The sequence below is a fragment of the Dendropsophus ebraccatus genome, chromosome 13, assembly GCF_027789765.1.
Source record: "Dendropsophus ebraccatus isolate aDenEbr1 chromosome 13, aDenEbr1.pat, whole genome shotgun sequence".
Taxonomy (NCBI): domain Eukaryota; kingdom Metazoa; phylum Chordata; class Amphibia; order Anura; family Hylidae; genus Dendropsophus; species Dendropsophus ebraccatus.
Window position 1 is genome coordinate 22,511,271 of NC_091466.1, and position 24,612 is coordinate 22,535,882.

Consider the following 24,612-nt stretch of genomic DNA (forward strand, 5'->3'; position numbering starts at 1 on the left):
AAAAATTCAAAGTTTTGTGAAATTGTAAAAAAAACAAACGCATATCTTTTATTTGGGGGGTATTTGTTTTAACGGAGTTAACTGACTTGTTATATATGTTCCTCGATTACAACAATATGTAACGTGTATAACTTTAATTTTATCTGATGGCTTGTAAAAAATTCAAACCATTGATAACAAATATATGTTCCTTAAAATCGCTCCATTCCCAGGCTTATAGCGCTTTTATCCTTTGGTCTATTGGGCTGTGTGAGGTGTCATTTTTTGCGCCATGATGTGTTCTTTCTATCAATACCTTCATTGCGCATTTGTGACTTTTTGATCACTTTTTATTACATTTTTTCTGGATTTGATGCGACCAAAAATGCGCAATTTGGCATTTTGGGAATTTTTGCGCTTACGCCGTTTACCGTGCGAGATCAGGAATGTGATAAATTAATAGTTCGGGTGATTACGCATGCGGCGATACCTAACATGTTTGTTTATTTATTTTTTTATTTTTATTTATAACATGGAAAAAGGGGGGTAATTTACACTTTTATTAGAGGAAGGGACTTTTTATTAATAATAACACTTTTTTTAAACACATATACTAGAAGTCCCCCTGGGGGACTTCTAGTATATGCACACTGATCTCTCATTGAGATCTATGCTGTATAGTTATACTGCATAGATCAATGAGATAGGCACTAGCTTGCTTTCGGCTGCTGCAGCCAAAAGCAATCGAGTGCCAAACCGGGATCAACGCCATTACGGCGCAGACCCCGGCAGGTAATGGTACCTTCTGACGGCTGCATTTAAAATGCTGATTAGTGGGCATGGCGATCGGATTGTGCCCGCTACATGCCGCACCCGAGACCGCGGGGGTTTAAAGTGGGGTCGCAATGCAGCCCCCCTCTGAAGTCCCCAAGGCGACCACAGGGCGTAAATATATGCCCTGTGTCGTTAAGGGGTTAAGAATCTTAAAGGACCCAATAAACATGTTTTGTCAGAATTTTCACAAAATAATGCAAAAACCTCAACTGAATGTTGAATTCCTTATTCCTTCTTCTGCCTTTTTCATGTAGAACATTTCTTATCATAGATATGAGTGAAAGGTTTGGTTCACACACAGTAAAATATAAGCAAAATACGACCTTATTTTAATTAAAATAATGGGGGAGATTGTTGTAAAGTAGAATTGGTCCAGTTGCCCCTAGGAACCAATCAGATTCCACTTTCCGTTCCTCACACGTTCTTTGAAAAATGAAAGGAGAAATCTGAATGGTTGCTAGGGGCAACTGGGCCAATTCTACTTTACACCAGTTTGATAAATCTCCCCCAATGTGCTCAGTTGATATCTATTGGGAAAAGACCATCAGTGCACAAGTGAATACAATGCATCCAGGCATCTGTTATGTCAGTTATCCCCCCCCATGAATAAAAACAACAAACAAGCTAAAAATAATGGACTGCACCTCACAAATAACTCTTACATACTAGAAAAACTTGACATAAATGCAGGGACAAACAATTAAAAATATGTTTTAAAAAAAAACACACACACTCAACACTTCACTAACTATGATGCAATCTAATGGGACCTAAAAAATGAGATGGAAGCCAGAACAAAGCACACTACATAATATAACCAAGTGAAAATAAAGGTATAAAATAAAGGTAAAAATTTATACAGGATGAAATCACAAACCAATACAGTGGTGCCTTGGATTACAAGCATATTTAGTTCCAGGACTGTGCTTGTAATCCAAGTCAACTCTTAAACCAAAGCAAATTTTCCCATAAGGAATGAATGAAATGCAGACAAATGGTCCCACACAGCACATGACAGCAATGGGGAAGGGGTGTGTGTTTAGCATGGAACAATCAGAAAGTGAGAATTACTGAGCTGTGCAGGAAGACAGTGACAGAAACATTATAGCAGCAGTGTGTTTAGCTGAGTGTAAGTGCAGGCATATTGTAGCAGTAGTGTGTATAGCTGAGTGAGAGTGCAGGCACATTCTAGCAGGAATGGAGAGTATGGGCTGACAGAGCATGAAGGAATGAGCAGGGCAGATGTGGGAACATAAATGCAGCGCTCTCTGTCCGGGGAGAGAGGGGTTACAGCTATAGTGATATCAGAGGTGTAGTTAGCCTTTCCTGCACCCAGGGCAAAGATTCAGTTTTGCACCCCCTTTCGTTTTTTTTTATGACAGTGCCCATTTAATCTAACACAGCATAGATCTCCTGCATAGCGAGATAGCAATTTACAGTCCCACGTCTCCTATCATAGCCAAAACCACTGTGTAACCCAAGGGTGTAGTAGTTTAGGGGGGACTACTGAAGACTCTAGGGGAGAAGAGCAGAGAAGAGGGATGGACACACTGGAAATGGGGGGCACAGGTGAGAAGCATTTTCTGTATGTTGAGGGGGAAGAGTTCTTCTCTGTACTTCTCCTCACCCAGTCCACCCTCTACATTATAATGTTCAGCAGACAGACAATAAGCACTGTCACAAGCTGCTGCAGCTCCTCTTCAGTCCCATCCGGGCTTGCTTCACAGGCCCCCTAGTGTCCTGCACAGCCTGAGAAGCAAGCAGGAACGTGGGCAGGCAATATATTAGCCCAGCACCGGTGGGTTTAGTGGGAAGGGGCTTTACATACTCGCAGTGGAATGAAAAAGCTTCTGCAAGTATGTACAGCCATAGAAAATGACAGGAGCTCACAGCGTGAAATCTGCTGTGATTCCCTGTACTGTCAGTTTGAATGGGTTCACATACTAGCAGCGGAATTTTCATTCCACTGCGATTATGTAAATGCCGCCCCCCTTTAACCCACTGGTGACCGGAGAATACTTTACCTGTCTGTGCTCCGGCTTGCTTCTGTGGCTCCTAACTCCTCTAGCTCCTGCTCAGCCAATCAGTGGCTGTGGCGGGACAGCGCACTGATTGGCTGAGCAGGACCTAAAGGAGCCCCAGAAGCAGCCAGAGCACGGATGGGTGTTCTCCTTCTGTATTCTCACATGGACAATGCACACAGAGCACATACATGTATGCATACAGAACATACACACACAGACAATACAGAGTCACATACATATATACATACAGTACATAGTACACACACAGAGCATATATATATATATATATATATATATATATATATATACACACACACACACACACACACAGTACATAGTACACACACATAGACAATACATGCTGGCATATACGCTTCTTGTGTGCATTGTACAGTGTCCTGTCCGCCTGTCTGTTGTGTGTGTGTGTGTCAGGGTACATCACTCCACCTCAATCCCCCCCCTCCCTTCCCCAAGTGCCGTGCCCTGCTCCTGCCTTGCCTCTGTAACAACAGCGCTGCCTGATTATGAACAGGCATAGCAGAGGGGGCAGGAGTGTGCAGGGAGACTGGTGCCCCCCCCTAAGCCTTGCGCCCAGGGCAGCTGCCCCCTTGCTATGGCCCTGGTGATATTACCCTCACAGTCCTGTCCCCTGATGCAAGCCCCAGCCTGAAATGGATCTGCTGTGATTTGGAAGGTGAGGGAGACTTCCTGGGTCAGAGTACAGTGCTGTAGACCATGCTATGCAAACCATGCCCCTCCCCCACCCACCCAGTAAAGGGAGCTCTTAAACCAAAGCAATGCTCTTAAACCAAGTTACAATTTTGAAAATCTGTGAGCTTTTCTTGAAAAACGCTCTCAATTCAAGTTACTCTTAAACCAAGGTAAAACTGTATAAATATAATATAATGCAGTATCACATTGCCGAATACCAAAACAGTGCAGGAGCATCACAGAAAATAAGTAAATAGACTAAAATACAAACAGTAGGGCTGTCATATGGAAAGAGGGTGAGGCCAGAACACCCCACCTGTTCCATCACACAGACTTCCTCATCCCCGCCACAGCAGCTTCAAGCCAAGGGACTGGGATTGTGTGAAGGCTTCTGTGAGTGTGTGATTTTCAGACACTAGTTTCAGAAACTAGGGGAACCCTGCAGAGTCCGTTGTCTAGGAGGTCAGAAGGTAGAGCAGCCAGTGCTAGATTAGATGTGTGTAGTGCCAGAGCTGACATGAAGAAGCTGGGGGACCCACAATGCCCCTTGTCAGGGAGAAAGGAAGGGAGAGCATTGTGTGCCAGGCTAGACCCCAGGCAGTACCAGCATTGTCAAGAGGATGGTGTCATGCATCATCTCTTAATGTGTATCGGTTGTTATAAAAAAAAAAAACTTTTGACATTTTAAAGAAACATGTCAAAAGTTTTGATTGGTCTGAGTCCAAGTGCTCAGAACTGTACCGGTCGGGAGATTGAGCGGGGAGAGGACCGCAGCTGCAGCGCATCCTCTCTCCGCTCTGCATTACAAAAAGTAGGGCTCCATAGGAACCTATATAAATCTGACTCTTTTTGACAGTTTTGAGCACTCAGACCCGGACCAATCCAATTTTTTGAAATGTATCTATGACATTTTAAAAGTTTTTTTTATAACGACAGGTACACTTTGAGACCTAGTTTTAGGGTCCTATTACACGGAAAGATTATTGTGCCAAAAATTGTTATATCATTTGAATTTAAGCGATAATCTTTCCCTGTGTATGCCGGCAATGGTTAAACGACTAACGAAAATCTGTGTGCCATTGCTTGCATCTTATGAGCTGACAATAAAAACATTGACAACTGTTCTCTAATCATTAGATGTATGTACATATCATTCATCCCCTCGTATTATGCAGTGTACAAATGATTGTAATAACAATCCTAATTATGGTTGTAACTAATGGCTATTGTTCTGTGAACAGTATAATGGTGAATGGTTACATGTCATTCACTAAAGCGTTTACTTGCAATCATTTATACTTACTCTGAGAAACAAACAAAAAAAATCGCTTTGTTTAATGATCCTTAAGGCCCTATTCCACGGAACGATTCCGTTACGGCCGATGATCGTCCCGTGGAATAGAAGGCAGCGATCAGCCGACAACGTTCATGTCGTCTGATCGTTGCTGTCGTTTGTTTTTTAAAAATGTTGAACAACAAACGACTGTAATAGCAGAGATCTGCTGCCGTCGATCGGCGGAATAGGAGCAGCGGCAGCAGACCGCCACTATCCTCTATGGGCTGCCCAGAAGATCTAGGGACCACCCGAGCAGCCCCCCCTCTCAGCTTTCAGCAGCCCCCCTGCACTCACCCACTCGCTCCTGCCGCGTGTAATAGCGGTGACAGCGAGCAGCTCGTTTGCTCCTCACTGTCGGCCCTTGGAATAGGGGCTTAAGTCAATCCAAAGACTGCATCCAGCTGTAGACATCACATTTTTTTTTTGTGGGCCTTATCTGTAGATTATTTTATCCTGATATACTGTATGTCACATCTATCTATCTATCTATTTATCTATTCAGAGGAGAAGTAGGAGCCGCACTTCTTAGTGGATGTAGCGGGTGCTGCAGGATGTAAGTCCCTTGGCAGGAGGGATCCCCAGATACAAAACGAAAGTCCCAAGCACTCCAGCATAAGTGAAAGAAAGTAGTGGTTTATTGCAAACGGCAAAAAAATACAAAGATGCAACGTTTCAGTTCCCTCTCAGAACCGTTCTCAAGCATCTTGCATGCTTGAGAACGGTTCTGAGAGGGAACTGAAACGTTGCATCTTTGTATTTTTTTGCACTTTGCAATAAACCACTACTTTCTTTCACTTATGCTAGAGTGCTTGGGACTTTCGTTTTGTATTTATCTATTCATCTATGTGTCTATATGTGTGTATATCATCTATCTATCTATCTATCTATCTATCTATCTATCTATCTGTTATCTATCTATCTATTCCCTATCTAACTCCATTTATCTCTTATAGTCTTAACATACAATGGATGCCACATACAGGGGTCCTCCCAGAACCAATTAATATAATACATTGAGGAACCACTGTATTATTTTTCTGTGTGTGAACATAGCCTAACTAGGAAATATTTTACAATGGTAACTAATCACAATAAAGTTTGGAAAGCTACTCCTATTACTTTGTGTTCCTTACCCCGCACAGCAATCAGTATAGGGTCTCTCTAAAAAATCCACTATATTCTCATCATGTGTAAGGAGGATTTGTAAAATACCAGCAATGATGACATCGCCGTCCCTTGAATATCCCATAGGCGAATCATTGTCACTGCTAAGCAGCTCACATCCCAAGTCATTGTGAGAACATAATGATATAGTCAGGAAACACATAAGGATTACGAGAGACTTCAGATGATTTGTAAAAAGAATCACTTCAGAGCTGCTTGTTTCCATCTCACAGGTTGTGCCGTGTTCTCTATAGCCGTGTTCTCTATAGCCATCCACTGATGTGATGTATACGGCAAGCAGCTTCCCTATACCTCTACAGAACTGTCTGCCGGGTATCGTCACTTTATAGATCTATGATATTCCCTTGCTGTTTTATAAGTTTAGCAGAATAGTGGCTAATTCTACTTTTATACAGAAATTAAACAGAGACAAAGCAAAAGGAGTTTAGAAATATCAAAAAGTAACAAGACATGAAAATAAAGGTAAAAGTGTAGGACGGTTCAGTTACTTTATAAATTCAAATAAATCCTGATCCTTTTCAAAAAACCATAGCCATAAATTGAGTGTGAAAATAAGTGTGAGAAGTCAAATGTCACTGTGTTATTTTTATTTAGGATTTATTAAAAAAAATACTTAAAATTAAATAAAATAATAATAAAAATATAACATAAAAATAGTAACAGGTTATATTACAGTATGTAAAGCAATCCAAACAGCAATTTTAGTTAAAAAAAAAAAAAAAAATCATGATCAGGAATAGGATGGCAATGTGGTTTTGGACGTATGTTTGGCCTTCTCACTTTATAGTAATGGAAGTAAGACTTTCTATGGTGCTTGTGGCATTTATCTACACTCACCGGCCACTTTATTAGGTACACCTGTCCAACTGCACGTTACCACTTAATTTCTAATCAGCCAATCACATGGCGACAACTCAGTGCATTTAGGCATGTAGACATGGTCAAGACAATCTCCTGCAGTTCAAACCGAGCATCAGTATGGGGAAGAAAGGTGATTTGAGTGCCTTTGAACGTGGCATGGTTGTTGGTGCCAGAAGGGTTGGTCTGAGTATTTCAGAAACTGCTGATCTACTGGGATTTTCACGCACAACCATCTCTAGGGTTTACAGAGAATGGTCCGAAAAAGAAAAAACATCCAGTGAGCGGCAGTTCTGTGGGCGGAAATGCCTTGTTGATGCCAGAGGTCAGAGGAGAATGGGCAGACTGGTTCAAGCTGATAGAAAGGCAACAGTGACTCAAATAGCCAACCGTTACAACCAAGGTAGGCAGAAGAGCATCTCTGAACGCATAGTACGTCGAACTTTGAGGCAGATGGGCTACAGCACCAGAAGACCACACCGGGTGCCACTCCTTTCAGCTAAGAACAGGAAACTGAGGCTACAATTTGCACAAGCTCATCGAAATTGGACAGTAGAAGAATGGAAAAACTTTGCCTGGTCTGATGAGTCTCGATTTCTGCTGCGACATTCGTATGGTAGGGTCAGAATTTGGCGTCAACAACATGAAAGCATGGATCCATCCTGCCTTGTATCAACGGTTCAGGCTGGTGGTGGTGGTGTCATGGTGTAGGGAATATTTTCTTGGCACTCTTTGAGCCCCTTGGTACCAATTGAGCATCGTTGCAACGCCACAGCCTACCTGAGTATTGTTGCTGACCATGTCCATCCCTTTATGACCACAATGTACCCAACATCTGATGGCTACTTTCAGCAGGATAATGCGCCATGTCATAAAGCTAGAATCATCTCCGACTGGTTTCTTGAACATGACAATGAGTTCACTGTACTCAAATGGCCTCCACAGTCACCAGATCTCAATCCAATAGAGCATCTTTGGGATGTGGTGGAACGGGAGATTGGCATCATGGATGTGCAGCCGACAAATCTGCGGCAACTGTGTGATGCCATCATGTCAATATGGACCAAAATCTCTGAGGAAGCTTCCAGCACCTTGTTGAATCTATGCCACGAAGAATTGAGGCAGTTCTGAAGGCAAAAGGGGGTCCAACCCGTTACTAGCATGGTGTACCTAATAAAGTGGCCGGTGAGTGTATGTTTACACACAGTAAAATTATATGAAAATACAGGCATATTATTGTATTAAAATACAGTCACAATGTAATGTAAGGCTATGTTCACACACTGTCGTTTTGCGGCTGTCTCTTTGATAAATATGGTTGAAAATATTGATCCTGACGGTTACAAATGAAAAATAAAAAGTGTGTGAACATAGACCAATAATCTGTTTGATTGAAGTCAATGGCTATGTTCACACAACGTTTAACAGCGTCCGTTGCATAGCAACAGACGCTGTTAAACAGCCGGCCACCGGGCTGCATTGAGCCCGTTCCTGCAGCCAATACCTCCGTATCGGCTGCAGGAACGTTCTTTATGCACAATTGATTTGCGGGCACCGGCGGCTGTGCCCGCAAATCAATTAGCCATTCACCATTCTTTTTCACTTGTTCACCTGTTTGATTTTTTACTAAAAATAACGGTTCTGTATGTTTTGGTGTTATTTTTTTAATTTTATTTTTTTGGGTGGGGGGACGCTGTTTGAGGCTAAATAACAGCCATTATTTCCTAATAACCTCCATTATTCTCCAAATGATGACAGCCATTGTGAAATAACGACTGTTATTTGGCCTCAAACTGGAACATGGGAACATGACCAAAGTCTTTTAGCTTTTAGCTTTTTTTTTTTTTTTTTTACTTATTTGTAGATGCGACTGTATTGCATTACTGACATTACTTGCTTAAACTTATGTGAATAATAAAACTTTGCATATTGTCCAGTTAACATATTATTGAACCATATTCCCCTTTATAGATCTAGAGACTAAAATATGGTCCTATAATAATAAGGGAAATGTTGTTGTTGGCAGGCAAATAAATGAATGGGAGACAGATACAGATTTTGGCTATGTTCCCACACAGTATTTTCGCTCAGTATTTTGCAACCAAAACCAAAAACACAGAAAACACTTTTGAAATTGAGTGGATGGACATCATTTAATGCAAAATAACGTCTGTTATTTCAAAAGTGTTGTTTTAGAATACCAGCAATTTTTTTTGCCATTAAATGATGGCCATTTACTTAATTTCAACAGTGTTTTCTCCATTTTCAACCCACTCCTGGTTTTGGCTGATAAACAATACTGAGCAAAAATACTGTGCGGGAAGTTTAGCTCAATAAGGAGACAAAAATTTACTTTTTTTTTAAAGTGATCGTTATTTACAGCTGTCTGTAACTATAAAAGTTTTTTTGGGTAAAATAAAACACTGTATGAACGTAGCCTTACTCTGAGTTACCTTGCCTTTTATCTAGGAACTTGTTGGTTTCCTTATGAGCAGGGCCGGTTTTAGACTATATGTGGCCCTGGGCAAAGTTGAAGGTGGGGCCCCAAATGCTGAAATATTTTAGCAACAATTTAAGGTCCCCATACATTTTACTCTTTTGTTGGTGGTACCTGTTGCTCCTGGTGGGTTCGGCCGTCAGTGTAAGGTGTATGGGCTCTCTGGACAGTCCACTGACAGATGATATCAGTGGACATAGGGGGTCGAGCTTGATGGAAAATCAACGCCCAACCTCTTTGTTCTCAGAGAGATAAGCCGCTATCAGATCTGTATGGCTATGGCTTTCCTCTCTCATAGAGAACACAGGAACACTCAGATGTGCCAAATTTCTGTGTATGGGGAGGACGGGACCGGATGGGACAGATTATTGTCAGCTGAAGGATTGTTCAGCCAGCAGTTATTGGAAGTGTACGGCCACTTTTAAGGCCGTATTACACGGCCTGATATTCTGCAGAAGTGAGCGCCAATCTGGTAGAATGGAGCTCGCTTAGAGAGCCTACTACATGGCTATTTTATGATGCAGCAAAAGCTATGAAGGAGATTTATCAAACTGGTGTAAAGAAGAATTGGCTCAGTTGCCCCTAGCAACCAATCAGATTCCACCTACTTAGAATCTGAGTAATGAAAGGTGGAATCTGATTGGTTGCTAGGGGCAACTGAGCCAGTTTCACTTTACACCATGTTTGATAAATCTCCCCCTATGTGTATATATACAGTATATCATTAGTGATGTCTGTGCAATCCTTGCTGTATATAGTAAACAATAAAGATATATACTACCTGATCACGTTCCCCGGTGTCCTCAGGCCTTGACTGTGATATATACTACCTGATCATATTCCCCAGTGTCCTCACAGAGCGATAGCGTCCTGATTCAGACTATTTTGGCTCCATGTATTAGGGCCCCTACTCAGTTCAGAAGGTTACATGCCGGGACTGCTGCTATATGCAAGGACTGCCGCTACATGACAGGATTGCCCCTACATTCTGGCACTGCCGCTACATGCCGGGACTGCCGCTATATGCAAGGACTGCCACTACATGTCAGGACTGCCCCTACATTCTGGGACTGCCGCTACATTCTGGGACTGCCGCTACATGCCGGGACTGCCGCTATATGCAAGGACTGCCACTACATGTCAGGACTGCCCCTACATTCTGGGACTGCCGCTACATGCCGGGACTGCCGCTACATGCCGGGACTGCCGCTACATGCCGGGACTGCCCCTACATGCCGGGACTGCCGCTACATACTGGGACTGCCGCTACATGCCGGGACTGCCCCTACATGCCGGGACTGCCGCTATATTCTGGGACTATCGCTATATGTCAGGACTGCCCCTACATGCCAGGACTGCCGCTACATTCTGGGACTGCCACTACATTCTGGGACTGCCACTACATGTCAGGACTGCCCCTACATTCTGGAACTGCCGCTACATGCCAGGACTGCCCCTACATGCCAGGACTGCCGCTACATTCTGGGACTGCCGCTACATTCTGGGACTGCCACTACATGTCAGGACTGCCTTACATGCCAGGACTGCTGCTACATTCTGGGACTGCCACTACATGCCAGGACTCCGCTAGTGGTGTAAACACAAGAACTATTTATATGAATTGCATTAAAAAAATTAAATAAAAAAATCACTATAAACAGGACCAAATATTACCTCCATACCGTTATTGAAGAAAACACACTATATATAGGCCAATATTACCACCATAAAGTGACCGCCCCATAATGACTCTATATATACTATATACAGACCAATATTACCGCCATAGAGTGACCACCGCATGACTCTATATACATTATATACAGACCAATATTACCGCCATAGAGTGACCACCGCATGACTCTATATACACTATATACAGACCAATATTACCGCTATAGACTTTCCACTGTATAATGAATGACTCTATATACACTGTATACAGACCAACATTATGTGGCTGTCACTCTATGGCTGTACTTTTGGTCTGTATATAGTGTGTATATGGAGTCATTATGTGATGGTCACTGTATGGCGGTAATATTGGTCTGTATATAGTGTCATTATGTGGTAGTCAATCTATGGCAGTAATGACTATATATACACTATATACAGACCAATATTAATGCCAAAGAGTGACCACTGCATAATGACACTATATACAGACCAATATTACCGCCATACAGTGACCACCACCTAAGGACTGAATACCACCTTATTTTTTTTCTCACTGTATTGCCTTATATACATAAGAGCTGCAGCCAATCAGCAGCCTCAGTGGTCACCTGCGGCAATTACATAAGACTGATGAGGCCAGAGAATGGCTGCAGCTCCTATATACAGTCTATTCACCTCAACACTTGGAGTCAGCAGTGCTTATACACACACACCATTATATATATATATATATATATATATATATATATATATACACACACACACACACACCATTATATATATATATACATATATATATATATATATATATATATATATATATATATATATATATATATATATATACACACACACTCACACATCCATGAAAACACATTATACAGATACAAACCATCCAGTCCACACACTATACACAGGACATGTAACACACACTACATTCATCCATTATACACTTACATTCATACACATTACACACTACATGTACAGAATACTTACTCCCTCTAGCATGCTGGGTGTAGTGGTGAATCTCCCTCATGTACCTTGCAGCAGCAGCAGCAGGCTGTCATCCTCACCCGGCAGCCCTCTCCTCCATCGTCCCGACAGCTCCACACCAGAGCAGGAAGTCACGTGCAGTAAGAGGAGCTGGAGGGAGGGGGAGGGGGAGCAGACACCGAGCCCAGCGTCCTGCAGCCTCTGCGTGACCCCTGATAGCAGCAGCCAGGGATCATTCACAGACGCTGCAGGACCCTGTCTGTGCTCTCCTCTCCTACTGGAACTGCGGTAGGGGGCCCCTGGGGGATGGGGTGCCTGGGCATTTGCCCTGCTTGCCCCCCCCCCCAACGCCGGCCCTGCTTATGAGGCTATATTCACAAAACATCAAGAAGAAGCCTGTTTTTATTGGCTGGACAGCATTTAACATTTAATAGTTAACATTATTTTAACGGCTGTTATTTGGCGTTAAATGCTGTCCATCCAATAATAAACCAACGTCATATTTATGGTGTGTGAAACTCAGCACTGAGGGTAATTCTAATACCTTTCTGACAAAAAGAAAAAAAAATGTGGACAAGAACCCTAAGTAATACCCCAGTATAAAGTGAAGAGAATCATCATCAATTCAGAGCCAAGCTCAGCTTATCGCTATGTATCTACAAGGTTTAACAGCGTCAGTTGCACAGCAACCGATGCAGCCGATACAGAGGAACGTTCTTTTTTCACAATTGATTTGCCGGTACCGTCGGGTGTCCCTGCAAATCAATCAGCCATTTACCTCAATGCAATGTACGGCCGCCGCTGCACATTGTGTTGTGTAAACAGTAAACAGCGTCCGGAAATAATTGACAGGCACATTATTGACTTCAATGCAATGCCGCCCCTGAAGTAAAGAACGGACGCTGAGGTCATTGCAGTCAACGTCCGTTCTTTATTTAAAAAAAAAAACGATGTGTGAACCTAGCCTTTGTGTGTATTATTTTTATTTTAAAACATCAGTCTCTTGTTTAGTTGACACAGTATTAGAACGGATAAAATCAATAGTGTGTTTCATGTCATTGATTACTTCCCAGTTTGCCTTTCCTCCCAGTTATAAATCTCTTGTCATTCATTTCCGGCTGCAGTAAAATAATGTAACACTTTGGGAAGAATATACAGACAAGTAACCCAGCGCTAGAAGATATAATAGCAAATATCTCCACTGCCACCATATGTTTTCCCTTGGTGCTCAGATAAGCTGGAACAAATGTTATCCATACACTGGCAAACACCAACATACTAAAGGTAATAAATTTGGTCTCATTGAATGTATCTGGAAGATTTCGGGCTAAAAAGGCAACAATAAGACTGACGAGAGCCAAGAGTCCCATGTAGCCCAAGACACACGCAAAAAACACTTTGGACCCCTCATTACATTCCAGGACTATGATTCCAATCTCGGCCGCCATATTGAACTCTTCAAAGGGGGCAGAGCTATATAACCATACTAAGCACAGGACTATTTGGATGATTGTACAGGATGGGACGATGTATATTGGAATTCTCTTGCCAGCAAGTCTTTTTATCCGACTGTCTGGATATGTAGCACTGAATACCATGATGACAGTGGTGGTTTTGGCCAGTATTGCAGATAGACATAGGGAAAATATAATTCCAAACAGTACTTGACGTATCATACAAGTAATAATATTGGGACGTCCAATGAATACTAAAGAACACAGAAAGCACAACATTAAGGATATCAGGAGTAGATAACTTAGTTCTCTGTTGTTGGCCTTGACTATTGGTGTGTTATGCTTGATAATGAATAGGCATAGGACGGAAAATGTGAGAGCACAGCAAATAATGGCGATACAAGCTAGAGATGAACCCAGTAACTCGTCATAAGCAAGGAACTGGATGGATTTTGGCTCACATTTCTCCTTTAATAAATTTGGCCACTGATCTTCTGGACACTTAAGACATTTGGTATCATCTGGGAAGAAAACAAATATTTTGAGCTTAGTATATATATATATATATATATATATATATATATATATATATATTACATGCAGTTTTTTTTCAAGAACTGATTTTAACTTTTAACCCCTTAAGGTCTGAGCCAATTTTAATTTGTTCATTCTTGTTTTTTCCTTTTCGTTTTTAAAAGGCCACAGCCGTTTTTTTTTTCCTACCTAGAGACCCACATGAGCTCTCATGTTTTGCACAGCTAATTGTACCTTGCAATGACGGACTTTATTTTTGCACAAAATATGCTGTCAACTTGTGCAGTGAACTTGAAAATAAAACATTATTATTATTATTATTATTATTATTATTATTATTATTATTACTATTATTTTTTATTATTATTCTTTTTTGGGGGGGATGTTTACACTATTCAGTTTATGATAAAACTGGCATGTTAAATATGTTATTCAAGTCGATACAATTACAATAATATTCAAGTTGCATAAGTTTTATTTATTTGACAGCTTTTAAAACAATTTAAATATATATTTTAAAAAAAAAACTAAACGTTCCTTAAAATTGCTCTATGACCATGCTTATAACACTTATTTTTTGGTCTATGGGGCTGTGTGACATGTCATTTTTTGCGCCATGATCTGTACTTTCTATTGGTACCTTGTTTGCATATATGCAATTTTTTAATCACTTTTTATCACAATTTTTTCTCGATTTGATGCAATCAAAAATTAGCAATTTTACACTTTGGAATTGTAATTTGGCATTATTTAATAATTCAGGTGATAACACACACACGGCGAGACAAAATGTGTTCATTGTTTTATTTATTTATTTTTATTTATTAAATGAGAAAAGGGGGGTGATTCAAACTTTTATTAGGAGAGGGCATTTTTTATTAATTATTATTAATATTATTATTATTATATTTTTTTTCTTTTTTTTTAACATACACATTAATTAGAAGTCCCTTTGGGTGACTTCTGATACAACTACACTGATCTATCATATAAATAAGTGTAGTATACTTAATACACCACTGAACCATTAGATCAGTGCTGTATTACTCTGGGCTGCTACAGACCAGACACATTGGATGTCGAGCAAGGATCAATGTCAGTCCAATGCTGAAGCCTGGCCAAGTAAGAAGAAGGGATCCCCCCACTGACAACCACAGAGAGGCACCGCAGGGCATTTAAATGCAGCTGTCATGTTTGACAGCTGAATTGAAATGTCCCAATTAAAAACAGCCGGGTTTGCAATGGTTCAGAGCGGGGTCACGGCATGACCCCCCTCTGAACTCCCTTAATGGTTTGACGTATGAGGTACGTCATGGTTTATTAAGGGTCATTAATTAGGCTGGAAAAAAACATAAAAAACATATTGTCTCTCTTTTTACTTCCATGTTGCAGTTTTTTTTTTTATTTGTGTATATTAGTCTAGATTTGCATTTTATCTCTATCACTTTATTCATTACAAGACTTTTACTATGATTTTACCATCATTTGACTGAAGAATTTATATTAAAGAATTGGAGATACAAAATGCTAGTAAAAAAAAACCACCAACATTCTTTTACTTAGAACAGATTTCACAGAGGAAATTAGCTGGCAATCTCTATCACATTAGAAGCTTTACCTTGTGCCCTCAAGCTATAAGAACACTCTCCAGACTACTAGATAATATTTTTGCCCCGCCACTGGTATGTAATTATTGCTCCTGTACCTCCCCAGCCCCTTCCCTATCCTTCCTTTACCCCCCCCCCCCCCACACACACACACACACACACCACCACCTCTCCTTTTTTATATGTTATCTTCTATTTATGATCAATTCCCATACCAAGTTTGGTCCCTTGTACTTTATTATACTTTTAATATGATATATGTACCATCATTCTGTTTTTTTCCTGTACATCTTGGTCACTTTTGTACATAATTCTGTAACAGTTTTTTACCTTTTGCAAATAAAAAGACATTGACATACCATTTGGATTGAGGATTTCTCCTTCTGAGCATGAGACACAATCAAAACAACAAATCTTCTGTCCCTGTTGTATTGCTCTTCTAAATCCTTTTGGACACGGATTACTGCATAACGAAACTGGGGTCTGAAAGTTAAATAATAAAAGCATATGTAAGGTACATAGAGAGTGAATAGACATAGATAAAATTAAGCACGCGTTATGTAGGACTCATACTTGGCTTTCAAATGAGAAAAGTAGTTGAAGAACTTACATGACTGTGACCATTCCACACAATCTTTCGCTCTTCAATCTGTAGCTCTTTTCCTTTCGCAGCACGGTTATCAATTTTGCCAATGTTATTGTACTGGTTGCTGCCATTGGGATGGAGCTGCCAGTTAAGAATATCCAATGAAAGTGGAATATCTCCGTTCTTGTCAAAGTAAATTTGTTCCCCTGCAGTGTTGATAAAGTTTATTCTTTTAATGTAATACGAAAGCTGAAAAATATATATTAGACTTTAGAAAATAAAGGGGAGAAAATCTTGCTACCTGAAGTAAAAGGTAAGACGGACATCCAATGCACAGAATGTATTGAATAACAGACGTTATCACCGCAGACGTCAAAATAATGATCATGATAATCATTTTCAGACGTCTTTTGCAAACAACGAACATTTTTTATTAGTTGTTCACACAGTTTTTCTTTTGTCACCGTTCTTTCTCTGTTTTTACTATTAACCTCTTAGGGACATATGACGTACCCGTACGTCAAATGTCCCCAGGAGGTGTTCAGAGCTCTAATCTAATCCTCTGCATCTATGGCCGTAGATTTTAAGAACAACACAGGACTGGTGAGAGGTGGACTTCCGCCAACATACCTTTTCTCTACTTAATGTATTACAAGCAGCACAAATAACGGAGAATTATTTAATGAATTTTTAATGAATTTTCAATAAACGATCAACTATCCAACATCCCATCTAATACGCAGTAGATGCTGAATACCCTGCTGCCAGCACAGTATTTAAACAATTGGTTGCTTGCAAGGGCCCTGCAAAGCCGCCAACGGACAATAATCATATCTATATACTGTATATTTATATATACAGTATTCACCCAAAGACTTTCCATGTTAATATAATATATTTTTCATAATTTTCTTAAGTTTCATGTTTTTTAACAATTTATAACAATAAGTTTATTGCTATACACTCCTTGTCAATGTGCAATATGCATATAATCTATTTTTAACTTTGTTTTATTCATTTTTTCTACACTAGTAAAAGATATAAATGTTGAATTAATCATACTTAATGTAGTTCTTTTACACAATGGGTGATTACTAGAAAGCCTACCACTTCACACGAATTTATCCGCTACACAGGTGCTAACCAAGTAGTGCACTCGTTATATACCCTCAATCCCATCTGCATTATCAGGTTGAGTTCTTACCACACCAAAACCAAATAAATAAACATGTTTGCTATCGCCGCGTGCGTAATCGCCCAAACTATTAATTAATCACATTCCTGATCTCGCACGGTAAACAGCGTAAGCGCCAAAAAATCCCAAAGTGCAAAATTGCGCATTTTTTGGTTGCATCAAATCCAGAAAAAATGTAATAGAAAGCGATCAAAAAGTCATATATGCACAATCAAGGTATCAATAGAAAGTAAACATCATGGCGCAAAAAATGACACCTGACACAGCCCCATAGACCAAAGGATAAAAGCGTTATAAGCCTGGAAATGGAGCAATTTTAAGGAACGTATATTTGTTAACAATGGTTTGAATTTTTTACAAGCCATCAGATACAATTAAAACAATATATAACATGTATAACTTTTATTGTAACGACTTGAGGAACATGCACAACAAGTCAGTTTTACCCCAGGGCAAATGGCGTAAAAACAAATACCCCCCAAATAAAAGAAATGCATTTTTTTTCAATTTCACCACACTTTGATTTTTTTTCTGGTTTCGCAGTGAACTGTATGCAAAAATTCAGCCTGTAATTGCAAATTACAATTAGTGACGCAAAAAATAAGGGCTCGTGTGGGTTTCTAGGTGGAAAAATGCAAGTGCTATGGCCTTTTAAACACAAGGATGAAAAAAAGAAAATTGTCCCCATCCTTAAAGGGTTAAATTCAATGGACTATTCAATTAACACACATCCAAAGGAGAATTAGTAATCCCAAACTAATATAATGTACCCACAGCCATCATTGCTGGTACAGGGGAGGCCATTACTGTTATTTCAGACTCAAAAGGACGGACGTCATTTAAAACAAAGTTGAAAAAATGTTGTGTGAACATAGCCTTACATTGCTACACTTCGGTTTTGTATAGAATCCTATGTCCTGTTTAGACCTTTTATCTATTATGACTCTCTGTTCCCCCTGTACTTGTGACATCATTACATCATTGTACACCATATTTAATGCTAGAAACTACTAAAAATATGAAGTGTTATATTTAAAATGTATCTCTAGAATTGGCTATTGTGCACTGTGCATGGTAGTAATTTCTCTAAAGAAAATGTAATTTAAATTTGGTACCAGACTTGAGTATTGAGAGCCCTCTCTCCCTGCTCCCCACTGCATACAGTGAAAAACCTTATGAGAGGGAGCTTCCAGCTTTATCTCCATAGGGCTTGCCTTCAGTAAGACACTCAGTGCCATGTACTGTAAGTCTATGGCCATGGGTCGCTCACTGGAGATGGACATTACTGAGATGGTGCTGAAGGTTCCTATTGTGCACAGATAGTAACTTTTAAAAATAATTCTGGAGGGACACTCTAAAGTCTTAGGGCCCTATTACGCTGAGCAATAATTGGCCAAATCAAGACGATTTGGGAGATTATTGCTCTGTGTAATGGAGAGAACCATCATCTGGTGAAACTATCAGCGGCTGATCGTTTCTTTAGGTCCAGACCTAAATTGGGCATGATGTGCGCATTGCTATGTGTAATAGAGATGCATGGCCGATGGCTGAGTATTAACTCACCTTACCCCGTTGGTGGTCCTAGGAGGCCATTCCTGCTGTCTGCAGCTCTGTGTGCTGCTCAGCCAATCACTCGCTGGCCAGTAATTAGCTGAGTGGCAGCGGCCTGTCAGTGCAAAGCTCGGGACAGAAGACACAGATGCAGACACCTCCAAGGATACCAAGGAACATGGTAAAGTAAGTTAATACTTAGAGGCAAGGGTTACACGAACATCACTAACAATGTCCGTGCAGCCCTTGCTGCCCGACAGTCGGCCTGTGTAATAGCTCAATAAACGAGCACTGATCTAGCAGATCGGCGCTTGTTTACAGTTAATGATTGGGCCACATCTAATCACACCCTTCCATAGAAACCTAACATTAGCAACGCATAAATTATTTTTAGTAACTAAAGCTTTACCTGCCAAGGTTTATGTTGCAGGACATCTGCACAGGATCTATTGTCAAAAGGCCCTTGTCCTGGTATACATGTATACATCTGGTGCAATGCGTGAGCAATAGCGTAAATGGCATTATGAATTTTGTAAGTATATCTAAAATTATAAACATCATATACATTAGGATCAATACTGTCCACCCCCTCTTCTCCAGTGCACCAAATACTTTCATCTTGAGAAACATTTAAAGTAGAAGAATTATTATGAGAATTTTCCGTTGGCCAAAAGCAACCAAAAGCCTTTTCCCAAAATGTTTTGATAAATATGTCATTGGGAAATTTAGATGGATGTATGCTTTGAAGAAATTCTTTAAAACCTGGAATTTTTCCACTTGGTTGTGCTATGCCTATACTACCATTTAAAGTTGTTAAAATGTCAACTCTTGGAAAATCTGAAGTGATGGCCCAACTGGAAGAAGCAAACCATACTTTACTTGTAATATTGTTAAATGAAGCTTCCTCCATGAGAGAAATAATATTCTCCATTGTGGAATAGACAACAATTACTGTGGCCTTTGACTTCTTTATACCATCTATGATGTGTAAAACGGACTCTATCGAGTTGTAGATGGGAAGAATTTCTAGAAAAGCCACGCAACCTCCATTCTGTTCGACCTTCTTAATTAGTAATTGAGAACCTGACCTTCCCAATTCATTGTCTGAGGTTATTATGCCTACCCAGGTCCAGTTAAAGTAAGCCACCAAGTGTGCCATTTCAATAACTTCATAGTCATCATTGGGTATGGTTCTAAAGAAAGACGGGAACTGCAATTTATCACTTAAAATTGGGTGAGCTGAGGCATAGCTTATCTAGAAAAAGGGAAAGGAATAGAAACAAGTAATGTAGATAATTAGGCAAAATGCTTGAAAGTAAAAATGCTTAAAAGGTAACTTATCAATTAACAACATGCTAAGTAAATGAACTAAATGACTAAATCAATATTTGCTGTGACAAAAACAGCATGAATTCTTCTGGACACACTTTTGTCAAGTCAGCGATTTTGTTGAAGTATACTAAGGGTATGATTACCCAACTAGACTATAATGGAAATAGATGTGTTGGTGGCTTGAACTGGGTGAGGAAAAGCCAAACTCTGCTACAAATGGGAAGTTGTGGAAGACAGTTTAATGTCAAAAGGTCATTGCAAGATTAGGTACAGCAACAAGACAGAAGGTAATTATACTCTACAGAGTCCGCGTGATTTATCATTTTTTCAGCGCAAATATACGCCGAAAACCTACTCCACCTTTCAGGTGTCTTAGGTTTTCGGCTGTGCGCACCGACACGCACGGGATTTATGTAGAGGCGGTCCGCCTCTACATAAATCTCCGTAGCGCTGGAGATGCAGGGACATTTATAAGTCCGGCGTAAAAAATGCCAGACTTAATAAATGTCCCCAAAAGAGTTCAAATACAAAATCATGGCTACGAGCGCATTCTCAGCTGTGCAGTGTATATGCCACAAGCCGAAGAACTCCCCAAGGTCTGAACTGGTACGGGCATGACAATCTGCCATTTCCATTCATTCTGACTCAATTAGATCTTAGAATGAAGATCCTACTCCTGTATACAATTACCTGAGGATATCTGTACAAGCCAAGAACCCTAGCCACTGGTATAGAAGCCTTTGAGGGCATATCACCAACTATTGCAGATGGCATTCTTTCTGTGTGGCAGTTGTAGTTTGGCACAGTTTGCTTTTTTCCAGATAAGATCCATGTTGTCCCCATTAAAGACCTTACTTGATCATAACAGGAGTCATATAGTTTGAATCCCAAAGTGATATTTGGAAGAATGTCTGATGACTGGTTGATTTCTTGTATTGCATAAACCACAGCCAGGAGGTAGCGGTAATACCTTATGTGAAATCTAGAAGGGAAAAAAGGATTATGTCCTAAAATATTATTATTATTTTCTATTGACAAAACAGATTATTTTTCATAATCATTAGAATACATAAGAAAGTAAAATTCCGCTTTTAACACCTTCCCAGTTAATGACAGGGGTTGTCCATTTTTTTTTTCTTTTAAATCAACTGGTGTCAGAAAGTTATATAGTATTGTAATTTATTTCTATTTAAAAATCTTAAGTCTTCCCATACTTATAAGCTACTACATGTCCTGCAGGAAATATTGTCTTATTTATATTCAGACACGGTGCCTTCTGCTGACATCTCTCGCCGAGACAGGAACTGTCCTAGGCAGGAGAGGTGGTCTATGGGGATTTGCTACTGCTCTGGACAGTCCCTGACATGGACAGAGGTGTCAGCAGAGAGCACAGTTTCTGAATGTAAATGAAACACTTTCTGCAGGACATACAGCAGCTAATAAGTATGGAAAGTTTTTAAAATAGAAGTCATTTACAAAAATATATAACTTTCTGACACCAGTTGATTTGAAAGAAAAATAAAATCAGTGGTCAACCCCTTTAAGTCATGGGTCAATAAGTATATCATGGGTTGCTGCAGCCAACATCTGTTGGTATTGACCAACATCAAAAACCACTTTTATGCAAGTTGTTTAACTGTTTTGATGCCACAATCAATAGCAACTGCAGCATCTAAAGAGTTTTGACAACTAGCATTGGTGGTGCAGTGGCCCGATCACCACCCCCAACATTTTTATTGTGAGGTACCAACTGCCATGACTGCTCTGCTGATACAGCCTGCCTGTGGCAAACTGTACCAGCAGAGTGCCAATCTATGAAAAAATCTATAAATTAAAAATGTTGAATATAAAAAATAACTATCCCCATTTGCAAATACAAATGTAACAAAAATAAAGTCTAAACTATTAAGTTATCATATTCCTGATCCTACATGGTCAATTATAGAAATGCAAAGGTAGAAAATTGTAGATTTTTGGTCAAGTGACAGCGTAGAAAACAATGGAATAAAAAGTAATTAAGAAGTAATTTTTCTGTAAATCCAGTTCCTATAAAATTTTAAATTGTCCTCCACACAGGACAGTAAAAAAAAAAAAAAAAGCATGGGTCTTAAAAGCTAATGAAGAAATAAATGTTAAATGTAAATGTGTGTGTGTATAGGTGGGGAGAGTGAGAAGTGGTTAATACAGTGGTGTAGCTACCATGGAGGGAGACCATTAAACTACTATGGGGCCCAGGCGGAAAAGCTTGGCCTGTCTCCACGGTGCTACAACACGGTGTATACAGTCCCTCTCTCTGTGGCACCCCTTCCCGACATAGTGACCCACAGCCACCCTCACAGGAACTCAGAGTGCCTGGCCCACAACACCCCACCCCCAGGACAGAGAGCTGCCCACACACAGACACCCTCACCCCAACTCCCTCGGATACAGAGTGGTTTATCCCTTCCCCTCACCGGTAGCATTGACTCAGAGGTCCACACCCACAGGAGGAGTGTCAGAGTGCCTGGCCCTCCCAACGCAGCCCTCCCTCTGGGCACCAACCTGGCCACAGACCAGACTGCATCCCCTCTCCCCAGGAACACAGCGACCTGCACAACTACCCATCCTCCGGACATTCAAGCCCCCCTCCATGGGCACAAAACTGCTCGTAAATCCCCCCACATGAAGCACTAAGCATCCCACACCCATGCCACCCAAGAAATGGCCCAGCACGCACACAGATCCCACCATGGATAGCAGACCACATCAGCTGCCACCAGCAATCATTCACCCTAAAGCCTACCCTTAGCCACACAGCACGGTGGCCAACTAGGGGACTGCACTGGTCATGTGAGTATGTTTGGGAGGAGGCATACTGGGTTCATGGGGCCCTGTACAGTTTTTTGCTATTGGGCCCCATGAATCTTAGCTACACTCCTGGGTTAATATGCTGTTATCCAAATTTTTATAGTTCCAAGAATACTTACGTTTGGCATTTAAGTGATGGAGGTTTTTCTTGGAATGATACTTTTGGATATTCCACATCCAAATGTATAGCAAGTAGTCCTCCAAGAGTGATATCCCCTTTTAGCGAATAGCCAGTAATATCCTCATAAGTAAGTCTGCACCCGCCCAGAGTTGTTCCACATATTTTATGGCAGTTTCTTAGCAGCAACAAACAGATGTAGGCAAAGAAAGAGTAATGAACATGCAAACTCCACTTCATTCTGTTTTTAACAATAAAGGACATTTTTTAGTTATTAGCTGGAAATGTAAGTCTTTCTGAATCAATGTAAAACACCATATACAGAATATAAAACGAAATGCTTTAGTAAATAGTAAATGTTGGCAGTGTCTAAATTAGCTTTTGGTTTAGATTCCAGGTGTCAAATTTGCTCCCCACCAACTGTTGCAAAACTACAATTCCTATCATTCCCAGTATACTAAAACAAAAACTTGGCTGTCCATGCATGTTGGGAATTGTAGTTTTGCAACCGCTGGAGGGCCGCGGTTTGACACAGGTGGTTTAGAGGGTAAATGTGGGTTATCACGTTTCCATATAATTTCTACACTAATTTACCAAATGGTTCTCTATCTTGGGCTGGGTTCACACTATATTTCAGTCAGTATATGTATATTTCAGTCAGTATATTTCAGTCAGTATTGCAACCAAAACCAGGAGTGGATTAAAAACACAGAAAGGATCTGTTCACACAATGGTGAAATTGAGTGGATGGCCATCATTTAATGGCAAATATTTGCTGATATTTTAGAACAACGGCTGTTAAATTGAAATAATGGCCGTTATTTACTGTTATATGGCGGCCATCCACTCAATTTCACCATTGTGTGAACAAATCCTTTCTGTGTTTTTAATCCACTCCTGGTTTTGGTTGCAATACTGACTGAAATATACTGACTGAAATATACGTAGTGTGAACCCAGCCTATGATTGTATAACCCTTACATACACCTTTCCCCATGACTACGACTCCTGTGCATACACCACTATGATATATATTGATGTTTTAAAGGAGAATTTTCAGGTCTGACCCTTGCTTTTGCAGACTTAGGCTATGTTCACACTACGTAAAACTACGGCTGTAGTTCTCGCCGCAGAACTACAGCCGTAGTTTTGCGGGGTGGAACATAGCCTTATTGTCAGTGGGATCTCGGCCGGAGCGTACACACATCGTATGCGCTCTGGCGGGGATCCTGTGCGGCGCTGGAAAAAACTGACAGGTCAGTTTTCTGCGGACGGAATTCAGTGAATTCCGGCC

At 40.5% G+C, this 24,612-nt stretch overlaps 1 pseudogene; it reads right to left on the reverse strand.

The window, feature by feature from the left end:
• Positions 1-13,149: 13,149 nt before the first annotated feature.
• The window catches only part of LOC138770493 (vomeronasal type-2 receptor 26-like), a 193,824-nt pseudogene continuing 182,361 nt past the window's right edge, over positions 13,150-24,612 (reverse strand).